The sequence below is a fragment of the Neolamprologus multifasciatus genome, chromosome 18, assembly GCF_963576455.1.
Source record: "Neolamprologus multifasciatus chromosome 18, fNeoMul1.2, whole genome shotgun sequence".
NCBI lineage: Eukaryota > Metazoa > Chordata > Actinopteri > Cichliformes > Cichlidae > Neolamprologus > Neolamprologus multifasciatus.
In genome coordinates this window covers 17,622,415-17,642,978 of record NC_140456.1, presented here as the reverse complement: position 1 = coordinate 17,642,978, position 20,564 = coordinate 17,622,415, and positions in this window count along the sequence as shown.

The window sequence follows — 20,564 nt, the reverse complement described above, 5'->3', positions numbered from 1 at the left end:
GAAAACAGAGCTATTTTTTTTTCTGATAAAAGCTGAGTACAGTTAGAAGTAAAAATTAGACTAAAGTGTTCCCATCTTATTAATATTATTTCATTATTACATTAATATAGAAACAATTGTCAGTTTTTATCAAAAAATAGGTGGTAGAAACATCCTCCAAAGTGTGACTTTTACTTTCTTACTTTGAATAAGAAAAGCCTGCACTTTTTCACTTTTACTGGAGTATTTTTTAACTCCAGTATCTGTACTTAATTAAAGAATGTCTTAACCTTGGCCCTCTTTGTTACTGATTAAGTCTTAATAAACTTTTAAAAACGGAGGCAAATATTATTTGAAGTCTTGCATATGGGATTTGGATCTTTTACTTGCGTCCCAGGATGCCAGGAGTTATTCTTAGAAATATAGTTAATTATGAGTAAATAGTCCTACTTTTGTAATTATACTAAAATCCTAGAAAATACTAATACATGTTATATAGCATTTTGAAATATTGTTACTAAAGCCACTAAATAAATGTAGATGAGATAAAGCTACAATAAATCCATGAAGAATGTGTTAAAGGAGATGGACAAGCGGCAAACTTTAATACTTAAGTACAGTAGTTGAGTAAATATTACTTTGCTGTCGGGTAACATGCTTCACTGCAGATTTATAGCTTGGGCTTTGCCAGTGCAGTAAATGAGAGAATTATGAAAATTCACAGAGAAGCTTGAAAAGCTGACTAAGTGGGGACAGACAAGATGGAAATGAACAAAAAAAAGAAGAGCAAGTGTGAGCCAATGAAGTCAGTTTGGTGGAGGGTCAGTCCAAGTGCAAGGTGAACTCCAAGTCAAAGCAAACACTCATTTTGGCGTTTGATAGGACAGCACACTCACTTTTCCCCACAATTTTCCAGAACAGGCTAATTCATAGTCGCACAAACTAGGTGGTCATGAAACTCATCATAGCATTATTTTCCAGATGTAATTATTTTTCATGAAAGTGTTCGCTTTTCCAGGCATATATGTGATGCAGGTTATATATTTTCGCAGAATCACAACGATAGATTTAGAGTTTTGCTTTGTGTTTCATGACAGTTCTTCCCTGCACGTTTATTATGATATTAATAGCGAGGGTTGAAAATGTCAAAACATTGCTCAGTTGCCAAGTAACCTTTCTGTAGTTATTCCTTTAAAAAGGGAGAGAGAACCAAGACAATCCAAATAAGAGTCATTCTTTATTTAAAATGTTAACTGGCTGACCAAGTTGGCAGGCTAATTTATTACTAAGAGAGAGGAATTTTGACAAATCATTCAGCTCCGCAAACTCAGCTGTGGCAAAGTTCAGCAATTAGACTCCTATGTAAAGACAGTCTACTCCTCTGCATCAAGTGTGGTGAATTTATGTGCGCTCTCAAGCTCGTGGGCAGGTTCAAAGCCCTGCTTAGGGGAGCTGGAGGTTGACACATGGGGAATTTCACAAATATGGTGGAACACACATATTTTGCAGTAAATCTGACTGGGGGATAGCGGTCTTTGGGGGAACGGAGGTGGTCAGTGAGGGGAGTGAAGTGCAGAGCTGAAGGAAGGCATAGCTAAATAATCAACATGAGATGGGGGTCAACTGTTTTCCAGTCATCTGTGATACTAAAGAGACAGAAAGAGTGGATAAAAAAAAAGCAATGGGGATTTTATAGCCTGATTGAAAAATCACAAAAATTGCAAATAGCTTCTGAATGTTTTAATGCAGCCCACACGTGTTAAAATTTGACTTTCAGTCAGCCAAGCCTAAACCTTTTGTCAATATTTAGCTTTCTTTTAATGAGGTGATTTTATGCTACTGTCTGACCATAATGGCCAATGAGTAGCTGGCTATTCAGTATCACACTGACAGTACCTGAGTATAACGCTGGGTAAACCATTGCAGTCAGGAGTTCATAAAGCCGATAATGACAGAGACTCAGACATGTTCTTACAACTGGAAATACTGTGCTTGGTTTAGGCAGCAGACCTGCCGAGGTAGAGCATGCAAGAGTCAGGAGATATGATGCCTAGTTGCTGTGAATTCGCCTACATTATTTTCAATTGGCCATCACACAGCTTTGTTGCAAGGGACAAGTAAGATAACATTTGCCTTGCATACCACTCTGTTGGGTAATGTCAAGAAAGTTTCAGGGCTGAGGTTCATGTGTAAAAAGAAAGAGTCAGTCTCCAATCATATGCCAGATTTCCCAACCTTCTAATACAGAGTTCTTGGAATTCACAAAGACTCCAAAGACAAAAGAAGAGAACAGCAAATAAAGATGGATAATAATCTACTTCACCTCCACCAAGGGCCCACCATTAAACTTGCTGGAATTTCCATTTTAAAGGTGACTCCAATTCCAGTCTTTCAATGATTTTTTTTCATTTAGTGTCAAATAAAGCATTTGTAAGACACAATGCCTTTAGACATTAGCTGTAATTCCAACAGAAGGGTGGTGTGTAGGTGATGGTAACCCTTCCCCCCGCTGTTACTGATTTTCAGGTTTCTAATGACCTCAATCAGAAAGGAGATGAAACAAATATTTAAAAAAAACTGTCTTTTATAATACAATCAACTCCTTTATAATCAATAGTAAAAAAATACTTTTCACCAGTGCGGTCTTGAAAGGAAATTAAAGACATTAGTTTATTGCATATGAAACTCACAATCACGAACATGAGGACATTTTAAAGCCACTGAGCATTTATGTTGAACTGTTACAACTACTTACTGTATTTGCATGACTGCCCTGGCAGGGTTGATGTAAAAGGTACCGGTTGCTCAAAATCTATGAGAAACCAACATCTGTTTTTACCTTACTCTCAGCAGGGAGCCCTTAGGACAGAGTCTTTAAGGTAACAGGGCAGTGTACGCAGTACAGATTAGAAAGCCACTCGAGACATACTTATGATTTCTGATATTGGGCAATGAATAAAACTGACTCGACATGTTCTAAGCTCCTTAACCTTGCAGTCCGTGGTGAGTATGTGCATTTATCAGTATGTATGTGACAGATCCCAACTCCTTTTTCTATTTGTCTTTACACAGCAGCAGTTCCCCTAGTTCAGTTTTCAGTCCTACTAGAGCTCCTGTGTGAAGGCTCATTACTAATTGTTTATTCACTAAGCTGAAATTCATGAAACCAGGAGGATGGGTGGAGCAGAATCCATTAAAATTTGGATTTGAATTCTCTGTTTTTAAATATTGAGGTAAGGCATTGATATTGACTTTGGTAGAGGATGTACTCTCGGCAACAGAGGAACTCTGGGTTGCTAACGTTATTTTGCATGTAAATGCATGTAAATATTCTTTTGGAAACACTCACACTGGCAAATTTTGTAAATGTTCTGAGTAGAGAGACAATCTAATTTGAAACAGTATGGCATCCAGATGCTAAATCTGATTAACAAAAAGATGTCTTGGCAAAACTCCTAATTTTTTACATTTTAAAAATAAACATGCTCTCCCTTCTCCCTCTCTCTCTCTCTCTCTCTCTCTCACACACACACACACACACACATAAAAATCACAGCTCGGTCACTGCTAAACTCCATGACTTCAGAATGATGTCATATGTGTTTGACCCAGTCCTTTATCCCCTGCAGGACATGAGCCGAGGGGTCATGGCTGTGGGACACACACAAATTTTTAGCCAGTACAAATTTGTGTGAGTACAAAATCGTGTGAGTCGGTGTCAGCCGTCATTTAGTTGTCATGGGTGGAAGCAAAATAGATGAGAAATGAAGTGCTGAGACTGGCCTGACCTCGTGGATGATTGCCGTCTAAATAGCTGGGGCCAAAATTGGGCATTTTACACCCTGGCAGCTGCCCAAGACACAATTTGTCCCAGTTTAAAGGACAACATGGCTCTCATAGCACACCATGTCAAACACCAATTTCCTGGGAACTCTCATAGCCCACTTCTTACAGAGCAATGAATAGGAAAATACAGTATTCATCAGAAAATTATACCAATCAGTAGCAATTAATCACTCTGACTGACACATGGTACTGAGTTTTATAAAGGTTGTACTGTTTTTGAGGGTTTTTTGTTTCTATGACTAAAAACACAGCACACAGCACTTATTAATTCCTGTATTTTTGTATTAACAATACCGTTAGCATTGCTGTACAACACCAGGGCACTTTTGTTGGCTAAGCTTAACCCTAATAAAACCTCTCTACTGTTTAAAAGACTGACAAAGTTCACATATTACAGTGGTGTAAAACACAAAGCAGCCATGGTATTGTGGTTCATGCCTCGTCTAGGAACTCGTGTGTTTAATTTGGCTTTTATTAATTATTTTTATGAACTTGCTGTTAAGCCACCAGGACTACAGTGTGGATCCTGCACTAACTTCACAGCTACTTTAGCAGGCTTTATTCAGTGTTTTAACTCAAGGTTCTTACCCAAATGTCCATAAGTAGCAGATACACACTGAGGACTTATTCCTTTCTTTCTCTAGCTACCAATATATGGAATATAGGTTTTAGATTTCCTGGTGCCCCCGCGTTGATGCATTTGAATAGATTTGTTCAAATCTGTTCTACCTCTTACCCATCTTCATTGTATTTATAATAAATATATTCAAGCTGTAGTGATATTCTCAGCAGAATTCTGGAAAGCAAGCAATTAAGCATGCTTCCCAAAATGTTTAACTATTGTTTCAAATTCAAGTGTGCAAGGCAACGATTTTGCTACTAAAGCATATTTTCCAAAAGACAATATTCTCCTATAGCCGAGTTCTAATGGGATTTATCCATCCAGAGCCACCATTTCTATGGACCTAATGTATTTGGAGCTGCTACTGTAAAGTATACTGTATGTGGTTGTTACCTCAGTTATTTTGTTAGTTTAGGGGCTTAATCCAGAGGTGCACCTCAGCAGCATCTGCCTGGGTCTGGTGGGCTTAAGACTCTGAGTAGGGATCACTTAAAATGGAATACAATCCTTAGCTGTCTGCTTGAAAGGGCTGGAACTAATCGATCAGTAGAGAGTATCTGTGAAAGAGATGTTCAGAAGGGCAGCCTTAACTGTGCTGGAGCCAGAAGGGCTACTGTCTGATGCTCCGGTTCTGGCATTACAGGGCAGCATTACCACTTGATACGCCAGTCAAGCTTTGATTCAAAATATGGTGAGATATGAAAGCTGGCACATTTCTGTCCCGTTCTAATTTTGTCATCTCTGCTGCGTTAAGGAGCTATCATTTCTTCCCCACATCTTTAATCCTCTGTCCATGTCTCTCTCCTTTTCACTCCCTTGCATATTTTATATCAGTTTCTGCGTTAAGTCCTTCCTTCCTTCTGAACTCAATCCCCAGTCTGGCCCTCTGCGAGAGCCCCTCAGCTGCTGGTCTGCTCTCACACTAACCCCCTTGTTTATATCGGGGACGCAATTAAGTCAAAGCCAAGTAGAGAAGTCCCAGAGAGAGAGGCAAGAGTGCAAGCTTGTGAGTCAAATTTCACCTTCCACACTCACACACCGCTCCCCTCACTATTTCACTCATTTTCTCCTTCCCTCCCTCCTGCTTCTTTTTTTTTTTTGTCACCCTCTTTCTAACTTTGAACATTTCAAAATGCGTGTCGTTCAACTTGATAGCAAAAGCAATAGAAGATAAAACATTGTTTAATTAATGTGTAGTTAAGCCTGTAGTTGCTAGATTTATTTTGTGCGGCTGAAAATGGTTCACTGGGAGAGAAATATGTGGCTCGAGATAGCCCGATATGCAGCTGAAAACTGCCAAAGCAAGACATTACCTCATCTGTGTGTGATGTAATTTGAAATGCAGAAGAATTACTTATTGTACCACCGCAAATGTAAGTCTGTGCTCATAAATATTAGCATATTTCTAATTGCATTTTGTGTCACACTCACTCATTTCAAACATTTTTGTCACCTTATACCAGTCACTACAATTTCTACTTCCCCCCCCCCCCCCCCCCCCCCCCCCCCCCCCCCCCCCCCCCCCCCCTTTTGGAGAAACTAGTTTGAGTGCCGAGTTCACATTCTCCACATGTGTGGTCCATCTGCCCAGGGGACCTATCCCAGAATCCCAGACACACGTGTGCAGGCAGAAGCAGTAGTGCAACGCAGAGTAGATAAACAGTGCTTTTGCTGGCCACTGGGCACACTCCACATCTAAACAATGCCAAGTTAACTATTTTGCAGGAGTGTATAGAAAAGGCAAACACAAATATAGTCATGTTAGTGTACCTCAAGAAAAGGATTTTTGAAAAAAAAAAAATGGCGCTCACCCGGACACTGTGTCAGGTTGTATATTTCTTAAAGGTTTTCCTTGAGTCATAAAACGCATTGATGGAAATTGCAGTGCGCTGCATGTCTAGATATTAAGGTGATTTCAAAACATCATTCCTGTATGGGCGAATTTAGTGTCAAGCGGCTTGATTGCCCTACTTGAACATTCCAGCTCAGCGGTACGAGTGTGCCTCACTTTCACGGGGGAGATGCAAAAGAAACCCCAGGGATGCGAGCTGCCTTGACGGACAGCGGGATAAACAGAGGGATTGTCCCTGACCTCCCAACACCAGTCTGGAGGAAGACGAATAGCCCCCCAAAGGGCCCTGAGCAGATAAAATACACCCTACTGTCTTCAACACCAGGTGTGACAGCCATCAGGGGTGGCCTATCAGCAGGAGGTACAGAGAAAGGGGGAGGCAAGGGTGAGGGGGCACATTAGGAACATATCAGCAATTACTCTCTGGGTTTATTTTTCTTCCTGCTTTAACGCCTGAATACTAAGTTGCATTCATCCTGGGTGTTGATTGTATCTTGAGGTCTAAGTGAGAGCACTTTGGAGAATCATTTGTTGATTGTGTGATAATACACTGCAACATGTTAATGTTGTGTTATAGCACCCATTTAAAGACTGTGTTGTTTGTTTATTTGTCAAAGCTGAGGTTTTTTTTTTTTGTTTTTTTTTTCATTGAGTTCTGTGGCCTCTGTGTTTCAAGTTTTAGAGATTATCTGGGAAGTTTAGTTCCATCGTTGCAGTTGGTGTACCCAGCGGTGCAAATCAACGTTGTAATGGAATTCACAGGGTCGAGGACATGTTTACCTCTTTTTCCAGGCCCATTAGGCACCAAGCGGCTATATCATATCTGACACACGAAAATGGCCTCAATCTGTTTAAGCCATGATCTCTGACTGCGTGGGCCCCACATCTTCAGACTGGCCTCTGAAAGCAGTGATATGAAGAGGATCGTCATTTATATCTTCTGAACTTTAAACTGTAAATGTGTTACAGGGTGCAGACATCCCACAGCCGAGACAAATAAATTAGCTGTGCTGTTGTTTGAACTGTTGAGCAGGACAAAGATTTTGCTGGCATTCATGTGACCGCATAAATACTGGAAAATAACTCCACAGTGGGGACTTTCAATAAAACACCATGGATATTTTTGTTTTGTTTTGTTTTGTTTTTTAGAGGGGGGGGGGGGGGTTTAAAATGAAACAGCATATGCTAATTTTGTTAAAATGACCCTTTGAGCATTGTCTGTGTCAAAATAATCTGCAAAAATAAAAGAAAGCGGCTGTGTGCAAGAAGAGCTCGTGTGAAAAAGGGAAGCACAGACTTCTAATTTCCTGTGTGAGCATTTGCCATGGAGCGGGAAGGCCAAACCGCACTGCGGCTATGGGGAATCAGCCCAATAGTCCCTCAAGCCACTCTTGCCCTCACGATACCCTCGCTCACCCCCCTCCTTTCCTCTCAGCGCAAGCCCCAGGGCCACTGTGAGTTAACCTTGCTCAGCCGTGACCAGAAAACAGAGTGATATCTTACTCATCTAATCCCCCTCTCAGTCATCATGCAATAAAGTATGCCTTGCAACCCTTGACCTTACAAGGTAGAATAACCCCACCCGCTAGCAACACCACCCTGTCAACCACCATGTAGAGACATGTACCAAAGATAAAAAGTCAGATATATAGATGTGTTGTCATTGCCAAGATAGAATGAGTTTAAAATTTGACAAAAAAAAAAAAAAAATGAAGTAAACAAAGTTACCATTTCAGGGTTTTCTCTCAGTTAAGGAAAGTTTAGTTCAGTCATTTAAACATATTGGAAAAATACTAGGCTACTGTACTTTCTACGTTCTGTAGTTCTATATTTATGCTATGTTTTATGCTCTATTGGTTTTTTGTCAGTTTACTGTAGTAGGAACAAAAAACTGCTGACGGTCAGCTGGTTTAAACTCCTGTGTGTATTACCAGGATGCAGATTTCCACAGTGACACAGCATATTCTTCGAGAAATTTAGTTTAATGAAGACATTTTTTACTAAGTGCATATTTAACATCTTTATACTTATCGTTAGCAATTGTGTATTGACACAAATTTATTTCTACTAGGAGGATTTTTTTTTGCCCAATAAAACCACAAAATGGCTCCAGCTGCTCATCATTTCACATTGTTTATACAGACTAAACAGACAAGATGCTGAAAAATAACCATCCTATATTACTACTGTACCTACTCTTGTGCTTTGTTTTATTTCCAATTGAACCATGAGCACATGGAGCCCCCTGCAGAGGACTTTTACAGCCTCAACATCTGTCAGTAAAAATGCTTTGCACAGATATACCTACTGTAAGTGGACCGAAACACACTACAAATACATCACTATGGCTCCACCTCTATTCCTGCCTCTATACTTGGAGTATTACTGGGAACATGGGAGGGACAGAAGTAATGATGAGCTCACTGTCATTATATCACAATTACAAGAAGGCCACAGACATGTGCAGACCTTTGTTCATGCCTCTATGAATTTGCAAATAGCAGTGTGTCTAAAAAGATGCATGCGTGTTGCCATGTGTGTACAGATGTTGATATACACTGCATGCTTGTAGGCATGTGTGTGTGCAGGCAGAGAACGAGCCCTTAACTGGTCTAAGGGGTTCAGGGCTCTCTTGCTCCAGCACATCTGGGCTTTATATCAGGCCTTTAATTAATCCTGAGTGAAGGCCAGGCAGTGACAGGCTGACTGGGCAGGCTCCAGTCCAGGACAAGACCTGATTTATTACAACTGAGCTCCAACCAGCATTGATTTATTTCAGACTGAGGAAAGGGGAGAGCTGAGGGGATGTGTTTAAGGGGACTGGTGGGGGCGGACACAGAAACAGCACTGTTACACTGAGAAGGGAGAGACACTGACTTTGAAATTGAGCAAAAAAGGTGTGCAAAGGTGAGTAAAGACTGGTTAGGCGGAGGCAGTTTAGACTCGAGGGTTGCCTTTGGGTGTTTTTACCGTTAGTGAGCTGTCAAGCACTCAAAAAGGAGAGGGAGAGAGAGAGAGGGATGATGAATGTAATGAAGGAAGAGGGAGAGATTAAGAAAGTTGAAAACCTCTCTCCATCAGGTGGGTTATGTTCCCTCCCAGGCATGTGCTGTCAGTCAGAGTGACTCCTCTTGCCTTATCTCCTCACAGAGGGGGACTGTAAATCTTCCCCTGCTCATTTGACTTAATCATGACAGTCATCTGAACTCAGCAAAACACAGGAAAGCACATCCCTCCCCCCTTGGTCTCTTCCCCCTGGCCTCTTTGCTGAACAGCATTAGGAGTATGTAAAAAGGATGTTCTTTTTATTATCTAACACATGCATCAATTAGCCACAAGTGAGCAGCAGTGTTGTGGAATTTGATCGCTGTGTGTTTGTGTTTGCCTGTGTGACTGAGCTTATAGCATGGACTGAGGCGCTCTCATGACATGTGGGGAAGATACCTTAGTGTGGCTGGGTTTTTATGAGCCCCTGTTGCTGTGTGCATCAACATGCTTCCTTCTGATAAGAACTTTATTACAGTCAACCTTTACACCATCAGACTGTTGAGAACTTGGAAGTCCTTGCTTAGATGTGTGTGTGCATGCGTGCATGTGCGTGCGTGCGTGCATGGTTGTGTGCGTATATTTCTGTTGTTTATTTGTAAAGGTTATTGGATTTTAAAGCATTAAATTAAAAATCCCACTGAACCTTTTGTCATGTAAAAACAAATTAAAATTTTCATCAGTGTGGTATTAAATGCTCATTCATTGTAATGCTGGCTTTGAAAAAAAAAAAAAACCTGAATCTTCCATCGTAAAAGATTATGTTCTTGAATCAGTTACTGCCACTGACCATCTCCTGACTACTACCAGTAAATGGCTTTGGAGTTCTGCAGTCGGCTGTAGTTAATAGGCCTTTTTAGCAATATCGTCTAGACATCAATTCTTAAAATACCTCGAGGCATAAGGACACATCATTGTTTGTACAGGGCTCCACCCCCACATGCATGCCTGCTCATTTGCATTTGCCCTTCTTTGACTAAAAAGGAAAGCTTATTCACCGTATCTGAAGAGTTAGTTGGAACTGAAGAGGTGGTGTTTTTTATAGCACGACCTGCATTGAAACTCTGTGATTCAATTGTCGGCATCACTTTTTCGGCCAGTAATCGAATGTTATCATCCCCATTACCCCACACATCTAAAGTCTAATGTTCATGGAATTAATACTATCATATCTTGTTTATTATATATTTAAACAAACAAACTAGAAGCTAATGATTGAGAAATGATCATGACTTGAGCTAAAATGTGTCCTTTACATTTGCTAATTTACTGTGATATTTACTTAAAGAGTTTATCTGCACTTTTAAGTGATCAACTACAGGACTGCTAAATGCCGTCTACCATGTTGTTCTGTTTATAACTGATTACAATGACAAATGTGTGACTGATCATAGCTGATAGTGGCTGTTCAGTTGGTTAATGAGATTCAAGATAACAGCTATTATTACTTTGATTATTAGTTATTACACTCTCATTTATAATATATTTATTAATTTATGATGTAAGTTTTTAGTAGATAGAAATTAATAGTAGTAGTCAGATAGAGCAACTGGCAGCTTTAAAAGAAAGAAAAAATAATCAAGAACAAAGAAAATAGTACTGTAAGTATTTTACTTTTGGGGTACTTTGGGGTATTATGTGTACATACCAAAGTGCATTAATAAGTGAACAAGCTACAAACTCAGGTAAGTTCTGTATTTTATTTTTATTCCAAGTTGTTGGTTTTTTTGTAAACTTAAAACTGACCTACTTTTGCAAGAAAAGAAATGTCAAATTTAATCCTTTTTCTTTCATGCTGGCCAGACATTAGTTGGTGAATGAACTAAGGATTTATGGGAAACAGGAAATACCCTCACAAGAGAGAACAGGCATGTCACTACTTACATCTTTCAGCTTCTGCAGCATTGCTAAGACAAAGTGATAATGCTTGACTGGTTGAGAATACAACCCGAGAATCTAAGGAGATCACAATTAAAAGATGAAGTATGACTCAGTGACCACAACCTGAATTGTTTCGTGATAAACTTTGTGTAGTAGCCAGAAGTATTCATGCTGTCATAAGTCTTTAAACACTTGCCAGTAGCCAGAAAAAAATAGTTTTAAGCTTTTGCCAAGACTCCAATGAGGCTGGTCTGTTTGTGAGGTCGAGGCTGGGGCGTTTGAGAACCGCAGACTCATATCTGCCTCCCTATCCTTTCCTTCACAGAGGCCAGAGACGGCCACTTTCAGTGCACCCATGGGGAATGAGGAATTCAGCTTGGCAACCCCTAAGAACATATTTTAAGCAAGATCTTTTTTCATAGCCATATAATTGCTAATATTACAAGGAATGTGCTTTTAAAATAGAAAACTTTTTTTTATTATTATTATTTGTTGTTTTCTGTTTATTCTGTTTCTTAAGTATTGTTTGGATTGTGGTGGTTTGCACTGTTAACGTTGGGGTACAATGGAAGTGGGCAGCACACTGATATTTAAGGGATCCTTTGGGGGGCTTTTTTAGGGATCTATTTTAAAGACACTCATTAAAATGTAGCTTGACACCTTATCTGCTTTTAATTTTTGTGAGACTACTTGCTCTGAAAAACCATTAGTCCATTATTTATAAAACCAAATGTTCAGTAAACCCTTGTGACTATCCGGTCATAGCGGGCCTTTGAATTTCTCTGCATATTTAAGGGATGTATTTGTGTTTCTGTAATATGAGGAATTCCTGCGAAACACTAGGTTTGTATGGTGGTGCCGTTTTATTGCAGAACATAAGTAAAAGCTATAATACACAAAGTGTACAGAATGAATCAAATGACATGATGCTAACAATGCAAGCGACAAATCATATTATAATAAGCATGAGCAGAAATTAAATAACTGAAATCTTCTGCTTGTGTTGTTTCAAATTCACACTGCAAGTTGTGTACTCACTAGAAAGGATAATCAAATGTGACCAAAAACATCCTTCTAGCTAGCTTTGCAAATATTTTCTATCTGTTCACCCTCTTAATACAGAAAAAGTTAATTTGTTTAAATTTTTTCTCCAATGAAGAGAAAAGTCAACATCCATGAGCACCACACAACACACGAGCTCTTCAATTTCACCACCTGGTCTGATGCTGTTAGCTAGCATTAGCTTTGCGATTGAAACACCCTGTGTGTCCTTCTAGTAACTAAAAATGTTTGTGTGTACGTTATACACCATCATATACCATGGTCGGTAGATCACCCAGGAAGTCATACTGCATTATTTATTTCCGCGCCTACTAATTATAATCTGACCCATTGCTTACACTGTTTAGAATGTCTGTTAGCATTATGTCATATATGTAACCATCTTCTACACGTTTAAGATCATAACATTGCATAGCATGCAAAGCACTCCTGTTTTATACAACATAAAGAACTCAGTTAGAGGTTGAGTCTTTTACTTTGCGCTCAGTATATGCTAGCTGCGGATAAATTACCTTCAGAAGATATTTTTTAAACAGCAAAAATATATAAGAAGTCTGCTTTTTATTGCAGTGTGTAAAATCAAAGACTTGCATGACTTCACAATTAGTGTGAATCCCTGACAGTATAAAACATGAACATACAGTAGCTTTCAGGTCTGAAAAGTAAAGCCAATGTAGAAATGCCTTAAACCTGCATTATTTGTAATCGCCACCTGGGGGCGATAGTTTTGACTTACAGAGTATAGAAGACAAACACTTTCCTGCTGAGCTTATGGTCTCGGTCGCTCACTTTTTTGGTCCATGTTGAATAAAATATTTGGTCCATTTTGTAAATCTTCATCATACATCGTCATACTATATAAAGAAGGATTAGCTGGCGTATGCTCATTAGCCACCGACCCTGTTCACAGTCAGACATGCCCTCTTGTTGAAGATTATGATGACAAAATGCTCAATGCCCTCTCTAAAATGGGACTTCACTAACCAATGGATGAAATCACAGTAGTTATGTCTTTTACACTGTCTATTGTGTGAACATAGAAAGCTGGCAGACCTAAGATCAGCAAACTAACTAAATGGGAGTTTATGATTTTACATTTGTAAACAGTCACTAACTGGAATGTGAAGAAACGTCAAAATCTGATTGATCACTGACAAAATGACTGATGAGAAAAAAAATGTAAAATCACTGACATACACCACTACATTATTATCATTGTCATCACCATCTTCATCATCTACATTGCTGTTGTCATCACCAACATCACCCCTACCACCCCTATAACTATGCCCGCTGTCATCACTGTTGTCCACTCTTTGTATCTGGTCCAAAATTTGGCAACAGGCTATAGTCGGTTTGTTGGTCTCAGTATTACTAAGATCATATTTCTATTTAGGCACATGCTTCACATGCTTGAGATTTGTGTAAATCACATTTTAAAAGTATATACATCTCATTATACCACTGAAACTCTAATTCACCAAAGTGCACTTGAGAATATTCAGACCTCATTTGTGGTGTAAACATGTCTTTACTTATCCATATTAACTCTGTGGATCAGATTACCCTTTCTTCCCTGACGTCCCTCAACAGCACATTTAAAGAAACCAACCCCAGTATCCCAAAGCAACTAGGTGCCCTACAATATTTTCTCTTAATTAGATGTGTTTTAAGTCATTACAGTCTATTTCATTCTGTGCTCATGTTACAGCAGTTAAGCTTTTTCTTGTGAACGTTATAGTGAAGTACGCTTGGCCAGCCCGCTTGACGTCTAGTGAAACCCAAGGCCATAAGCAGCGAGACCTGTCCATCAGTGGCAATTATTAGGGGGGACCACCGGTGAACCAGGGCCATTTGGTGAACCTAATAACAATGTGCATGGGAGAGCCAAGGGACAGGAAGTGCAGCCAGACAAGCTGGTGCTGAGAAAGGCACTTTTTTGAGAGGGAGGCCTCCTTGGAAAAAAACAGTGACAAGGCCTATTTTGGCCCAAATCACTCTCATAGCTTACTTCCAGATGACAACAGATCACTTGACACTTTTGCTCAAAACGTAGCATAAACAATAATGATAGGGGAAAATGTGAATCTGGTAAAACTAGTCACAGCATCATACAAAAAAGTTAACAGAATTTTTTTGAAATGCAGAAGAACTTCAATTTCTAAAGATTCCATCTGTCTTCTCTCCTGTAACCCAGGTGCTTGGTTGAAACCAAAGCTCATTTGACAGTGATTTGGGACCCCACGTGTTTAACTGCCCATCAACATGGGAGGCTCGCGCTTTACAGCCCGGGCTTTACTGGGCGACAGCTTAAACGTAGCTCATGTTTCACACAGGCGTTTTTCACTGTTCAACCCTCACCCTTGTCCCTACTGGAGTGTGGATAATGAGGAACCGACGCTTTAAGTAATCTTCATCTTAAAAACCAGATTAAGCAGACGATTTCGACATACATGATGAAATCAACAAACTGCACAAAGAAACATCTGAATCTCATTATTCACCATTTGTTTACGCAGTTTTTGCAGTTTGAAAACATGACCCGCAAAACAAAACCTCTCTGAACTCACCGTAGCGTTTCTAGGGGACATCCATGGTAAACTCTAAATAATGTAAAAGGATAAATTCCAGGAAAAAGTCATTCTCATATTCAAAGATATATGAATAGAGTGGTTTTGCACCTTGTGCAAAATTTGGAGGTCACATATGTCCAAGCTATAAAAATATATTTTCAACCTATACCAGCCTATAAATATCAGTACTTTGCAGGATCATTTAACAGTTTATTTCCTGTGATATGTCTATGTGAAAACAAGGCAAGCCAGCAAAGTCATTAGTGGCTCTGACATCAGACTTGTGTGAGGCCTGGAATAACTCCTTATCTGGTTAAACGGACCAACGGCTGAGACAGATTTACTGTTCAGCATAAAGGCAGCCCTGAAAAAGGAGACATTAGACCGGTGTTTTTCAATCACTTTGAGCACTGTAATTGCACAGAAGGGAACGCGCAGCAAAACGATACTCTGAACTTTTGAGGGAGTCACAGTTTAGGTATTCCCAAGCTGTCATTTCAAACAAAGGCACATTCATCTCTTGTATATGTGACACGGCAGCATACTGCGCATTTATTGACTGTAAATATCAAATATTGGTGTGGAATTTCCATTACGGAAGATAATAAAAAATCTGCATTGTGAACAATCATAATGTTTTATTTTTTTATACTTGGTCACTAAGAAACAGTTCTGGATTTTAGGTATGGCTGAAACAGTTTGTTATATCTGGGGACCTCATTGGCTCGATGTCAAGTCTGCTACGAGAGACGGAGGAAAGATGAAATGAAATGATGCTTGGCTGGATGGAGATCCAAATCCGCTACTATAACGCTGACCACTAAGACCATCCGCCATAAAAACAGGCGCAGCTTTTTATTTACCATGAAACCTATGAAGCAGAGACACCGAAACTAAGAGAAACAAATATAATCTATTTTTATAAACAACATAACTACAGTATAAACACTGAATAAGCATTAGTAGTCTCTGAGATAGTATAGGTGCTGTGTCATTATCTGGACCAGCAGTGCATTGCAGTGTATAGTGTATAGCATATATTTCTGACATGTGTGTTTTCCTCACAACAGCAATCCTTTGTATCCAAGTATATTTGGAGCCATTTGTTGTAAAGGAGGGGAGCATGTTTCATATTTTTGAGAGACACTGAAGCTCTATGGTTTAGGGGAATTAGCTATATCAACTTTCAGAGAACTGTCAAAATATCAGTTTATCAAAATAAATTCATAAATATATGCAGTGAAACACTCCTAAATAAATCATCTTTATTCCGTCATGCTCAAGCTGTGACATAAATGTCAATTTGTCTGACCGTGTTTGACTGTGTTTCATGTGAACCATTACTATCTGGAACAGAAATGGGTGAATTCTGGGAATTTTGGAGTTGTTGTCTGAGGATCTCAGCAGTTTTGAACTCCCTCTTGGCAGAACTTCATAAGAGGACTCATGCAGCTCAAATATTTCAGCTTCAAATGATCTAGAAAAACACATTCCCACTGGGTGGTTAAAAGTGGGCATGTACAATGTGTGCACTTGTAAGGACGGGGTTGTGTGAGTGTGTATGTTTATGAGCAGGTCAGTGTAAGACTTTATTTGTCTATAACTCGTCAGTGTAGTGACTCACAATGTTTCAGATCCCGCCGATTTCAGATACTCGTCCAAAAGATTTATCTCTTATACTGTGATTATTTTTGTGATTAAATGAAGCCAAACAAACTCTCCTCCTGCAGATGATAATGAAAATGCACCAAAAGGAATTATATCACTGACAAAGAGATTAGAAAGCTGTTGCAGCCACACAGTAACTTTTCCTGGGACCGGTCATGAGAGAAAGTTTAGAAGCCTCATCATGAAAGTTAAAGTTACACGTTCTAATTTCCATGTTCCTCATCCAACCGCGCAACATATATTTATTAGGTAAGCATCAGTGTTTAGGCTCATGGCCAAAGAAAATGAAATGGAATTTCAGTTATCAAAAGAAAATGTACAAAGTTACACGAATGGCTTTGTGAGGCATTTGTTGGGTGGTTAGTAAATCAGAGACTATTGCTATAGTTCTGTAAGACCACCCTGGTTTTCAAGCTCCTAAAGCCTGCCCACAGGCCAGAAAACAACAAGCCGCTCAACTGCTGACCTTCCCTTTTCTTACTTAACAGACATTAAAAAAGCAAAGTCCATCAGCAGCCTCAAACCAGAAAATCATGATCACGTTCATGGTCTGGCGAAGATGTTGAGAAGACTAGATCTATTGTGTCACAGTTTTTTTTTTTTTTTTAATTATTCAAATTAAATATTTTTTTCATCTTGTGGACACAGAAAAATCTATTCATTAGATCTATAAGCTGTGACTTATAGATAATAATTCTAAGTTCCCATTATTAGCTATCTTCTAAGGATGTATATCAAATAAATAACAGGCAAATATCACCTAGTACTCTCAACATTACAGCAACTAGTTATTGTCACATACTATTATTGGTTTGGTTATTGCCGCAATTTTATAAGAAATATTTTGAACATTTCTCTTCATATTTATAGTCAGAAGACATTTATTTTAATGACATTTTTAATGTAAAGCAATTCCATGTTATTTCTACATATTTACATTTTTTTAGCGCCTGTGTATATATACTGCTTTTTATTTCATTAAAACACATGCAGTAATATGTTAAATATGCATTACAAGATCCATTAGAATACATCTGCAGGATTAATATATTCATGTATTCCTGTGTATTCAGTATTACCTCCACATAAATGTAATCCAGTAAAAACTAAAACCTTTAGATCTTCAAAACGTAATTTAGTATGTTTTTTAATATGGGGTAAGCATTAATATTTACATTTTGAGGTACACAAAAGTACATAAATAACATTCCTTCAGATAGAGAAGAGAAAAATAGAGTTTTCCTTGAATGCTTTTTATTTTAAGTCCTCTCAGCTGTGTGATAATATTTTTTTAATAGTGCATACTCATCAAAATGGTCTTGCTATTGCTTATAAAACTGAATTTACTGCATGCATATGTGTGTGTATATACTGTGTATATCAATTTTGATGTGGGTACGTGAATGTGGGTGCACCTCAACAGTGAGCCCTGTTGGAATAAAGTTTATGTTATGCTTGGTAATTCTGATCATAGATATTACAGATATTACTTTTCTTACACTGGAGTAGCCCACGCTTTCTTTAATATGAGCCACACATAAACATATTTAATCTCTCATGATTCTCGTGTAAATGTATGCTGGAAAAAACACACATAAGATTACACATAAAATACTCATAAAATGTCATATTGAAGCACTCTTTCTTTGAAAAGTGTAAGTCAAGCAATAATTAAACACTAAAATTGTTTGTGAACATTAGGGATGGGTATCGAAAACCGGTTCTTGTTGAGAACCGGTTCCCACTGTTTCAATTCCTTGGAATCGTTTGCCATTTTTGCAAACGATTCCCTTATCGATTCCAGTCGCCCCGAATGACGTCACCACGTTGCGGAGCGTCATTTACCTGGCAGGAAACATGGCGGCTCAAACGCTAAAAAGTTTGGTTATACTTTACGAGAACGGATGACAACAGGGCAACTTGCAATACTTGCAAAGTAGATATTTCATTTAAGGGAGGAAACACTACGAATATGCAAAAGCATTTGCTCACAAAACACGCGATGACCTTAAATGAATGTCGTGTTTTTAATTCCGCTCCGGACTCGTGAATCTCAACCCAGCAGCAGCGGTAACGTTTGCACGTCCTCTCCCGTTAATGCGGCAGGTAAATAATCAACTAACAGTGCATATTATGTTAGCGCGATCTGCCTTATTACAAACCTGCCATTACTGTGCATTTAGATGACCATGATGAGAGAGACAGACAGAGTCTGGCTCAGATGCTGGCAGTTCTTGCTACAGTCTACCGGTAGCGTCTCCTTTCAGGCCAGGATAGACGAATGTCACCGAGCAGTGACTAAGTTTGTGGTAAAAGGCTTGCACCCATTTGCCACAGCAGATGCCCCCGATTTTCGGTAAGTGAATGTGTTTAATTGTAGGCAGGGACATTACTGGATATTCTTGTGTAATTGCTACAGAAGAATATTTATTTTATTATTTTACATTCACAATTTTTTTTCCTGTGGACCCTGTGACACCCCATTGAAGAGCCGTAGGTTGGATCTGTTAAGATCTCACTGTTGGATTTGTAAGGCCATGTTACTCTTAAATTTCTATCTTGTTCAAAGAGAAGATATAAAACAAAGATCTAAGCTAATTGACCTTAGTGTTCTCCTTTTTTTTAAAAAAAATAATCGATAAGAGAATCGATAAAGAATCGAATCGTTAAACAGAATCGAAAATGGAATCGGAATCGTGAAAATCTTATCAATACCCATCCCTAGTGAACATACAACCAGGGTGGTTCAGATTATGGTGGTTGTTATTGAATGCAACTTACTTAAATGTAAATGTAAATGTAAATAAAAAGTAAGGGATTCAAGCACCAAATATATTTCCTTAATGGTCAGAAAATTAAATATGAATAAACAAACATGCACACAGCGCTTATGGTGGGTCAAATCAAATCAGATTAGTAATATATTTTAAAAATTAGATGCACTATAGCAACAATGTTTCTTATAATGAATTCAAGACATACTTTCTAATGTAATCTGGGTAGTTGTTATTTCTGTTTTTTATAATCCATTTATAATATATTACTGCACATCTTTATATACAGCTAATATAAGGCTAATATAAGTGATTCCGTGATAAGTGAAATGTTTTGCTCTTTACTGGCTGATGCTGGTGTTAATTTGTTTTCCTCAGCTGGCCGCAATTATCATGGCCTTATGAACAAAGCAATTAACACATAAAAATACAACCTTCCTCAACAGTTAGCCTTTATGTTATGTTCTAGTTTTGCATCGTTTTCTCGAAGAATGTTCGAATTCATGTAATACAAACATAGAGCAAAAACTCATATTTTGCTAACCCAAAGCTCCTATAGTGTCCAGGTGCGGCAATAAAAACACAGGTGAGAAGAACTGGGGGAGCTCAGTAAATTCCTGTGTTATATTATGTTAAACCTCTTGAGTTGTGATTGAATGTGCCAGCCCCTTGCTGACCGCCTCCCATGGGCAAAAGTGGTAAACAGGCCCTGTGCAAAAACTGAGAGGATGAAGTAATTTCCTACTCATGTGGGCTATAAAATCTGGCAACTGTGTGGCACTATACCTCCCCAGCATTTCTGGAGACAATGATGTCATAGCTGTTACCTCAGCCCTACAGACTAAGTGCTGTAAAGTACTGGTGAGGCCACAAGCAGGTGACTCTTAGCATCAGTAGTGGCCCCAGCTGGGCTGTAATAATATCCTGATTTTTCATGAATACTGTCCCTCAAGACTTATATTTCACAAATTTGAGACAATTATGTGCTTAAAGTTAAAGTTGAGCAGTACTGAGACTCTTAATCATGGTGTCACACATTCTGTTTGTCTATTCATAGCTCATAAGAAACTTTAGTAAATGTTTAATGCGTGATTTAATATGCTCGTATTAATCTGGATAAAACTGAGTCTAATATTTTTGCTGGAAAATGTTTCCACCCACACAGTACAGGAAAAAAAATCACCAAAATGAGATTAGTCAAAATCAGTTTACAAATATGTCGTCACCAGGCGTTTTTCTACATTCTCACATTTTATTCTACA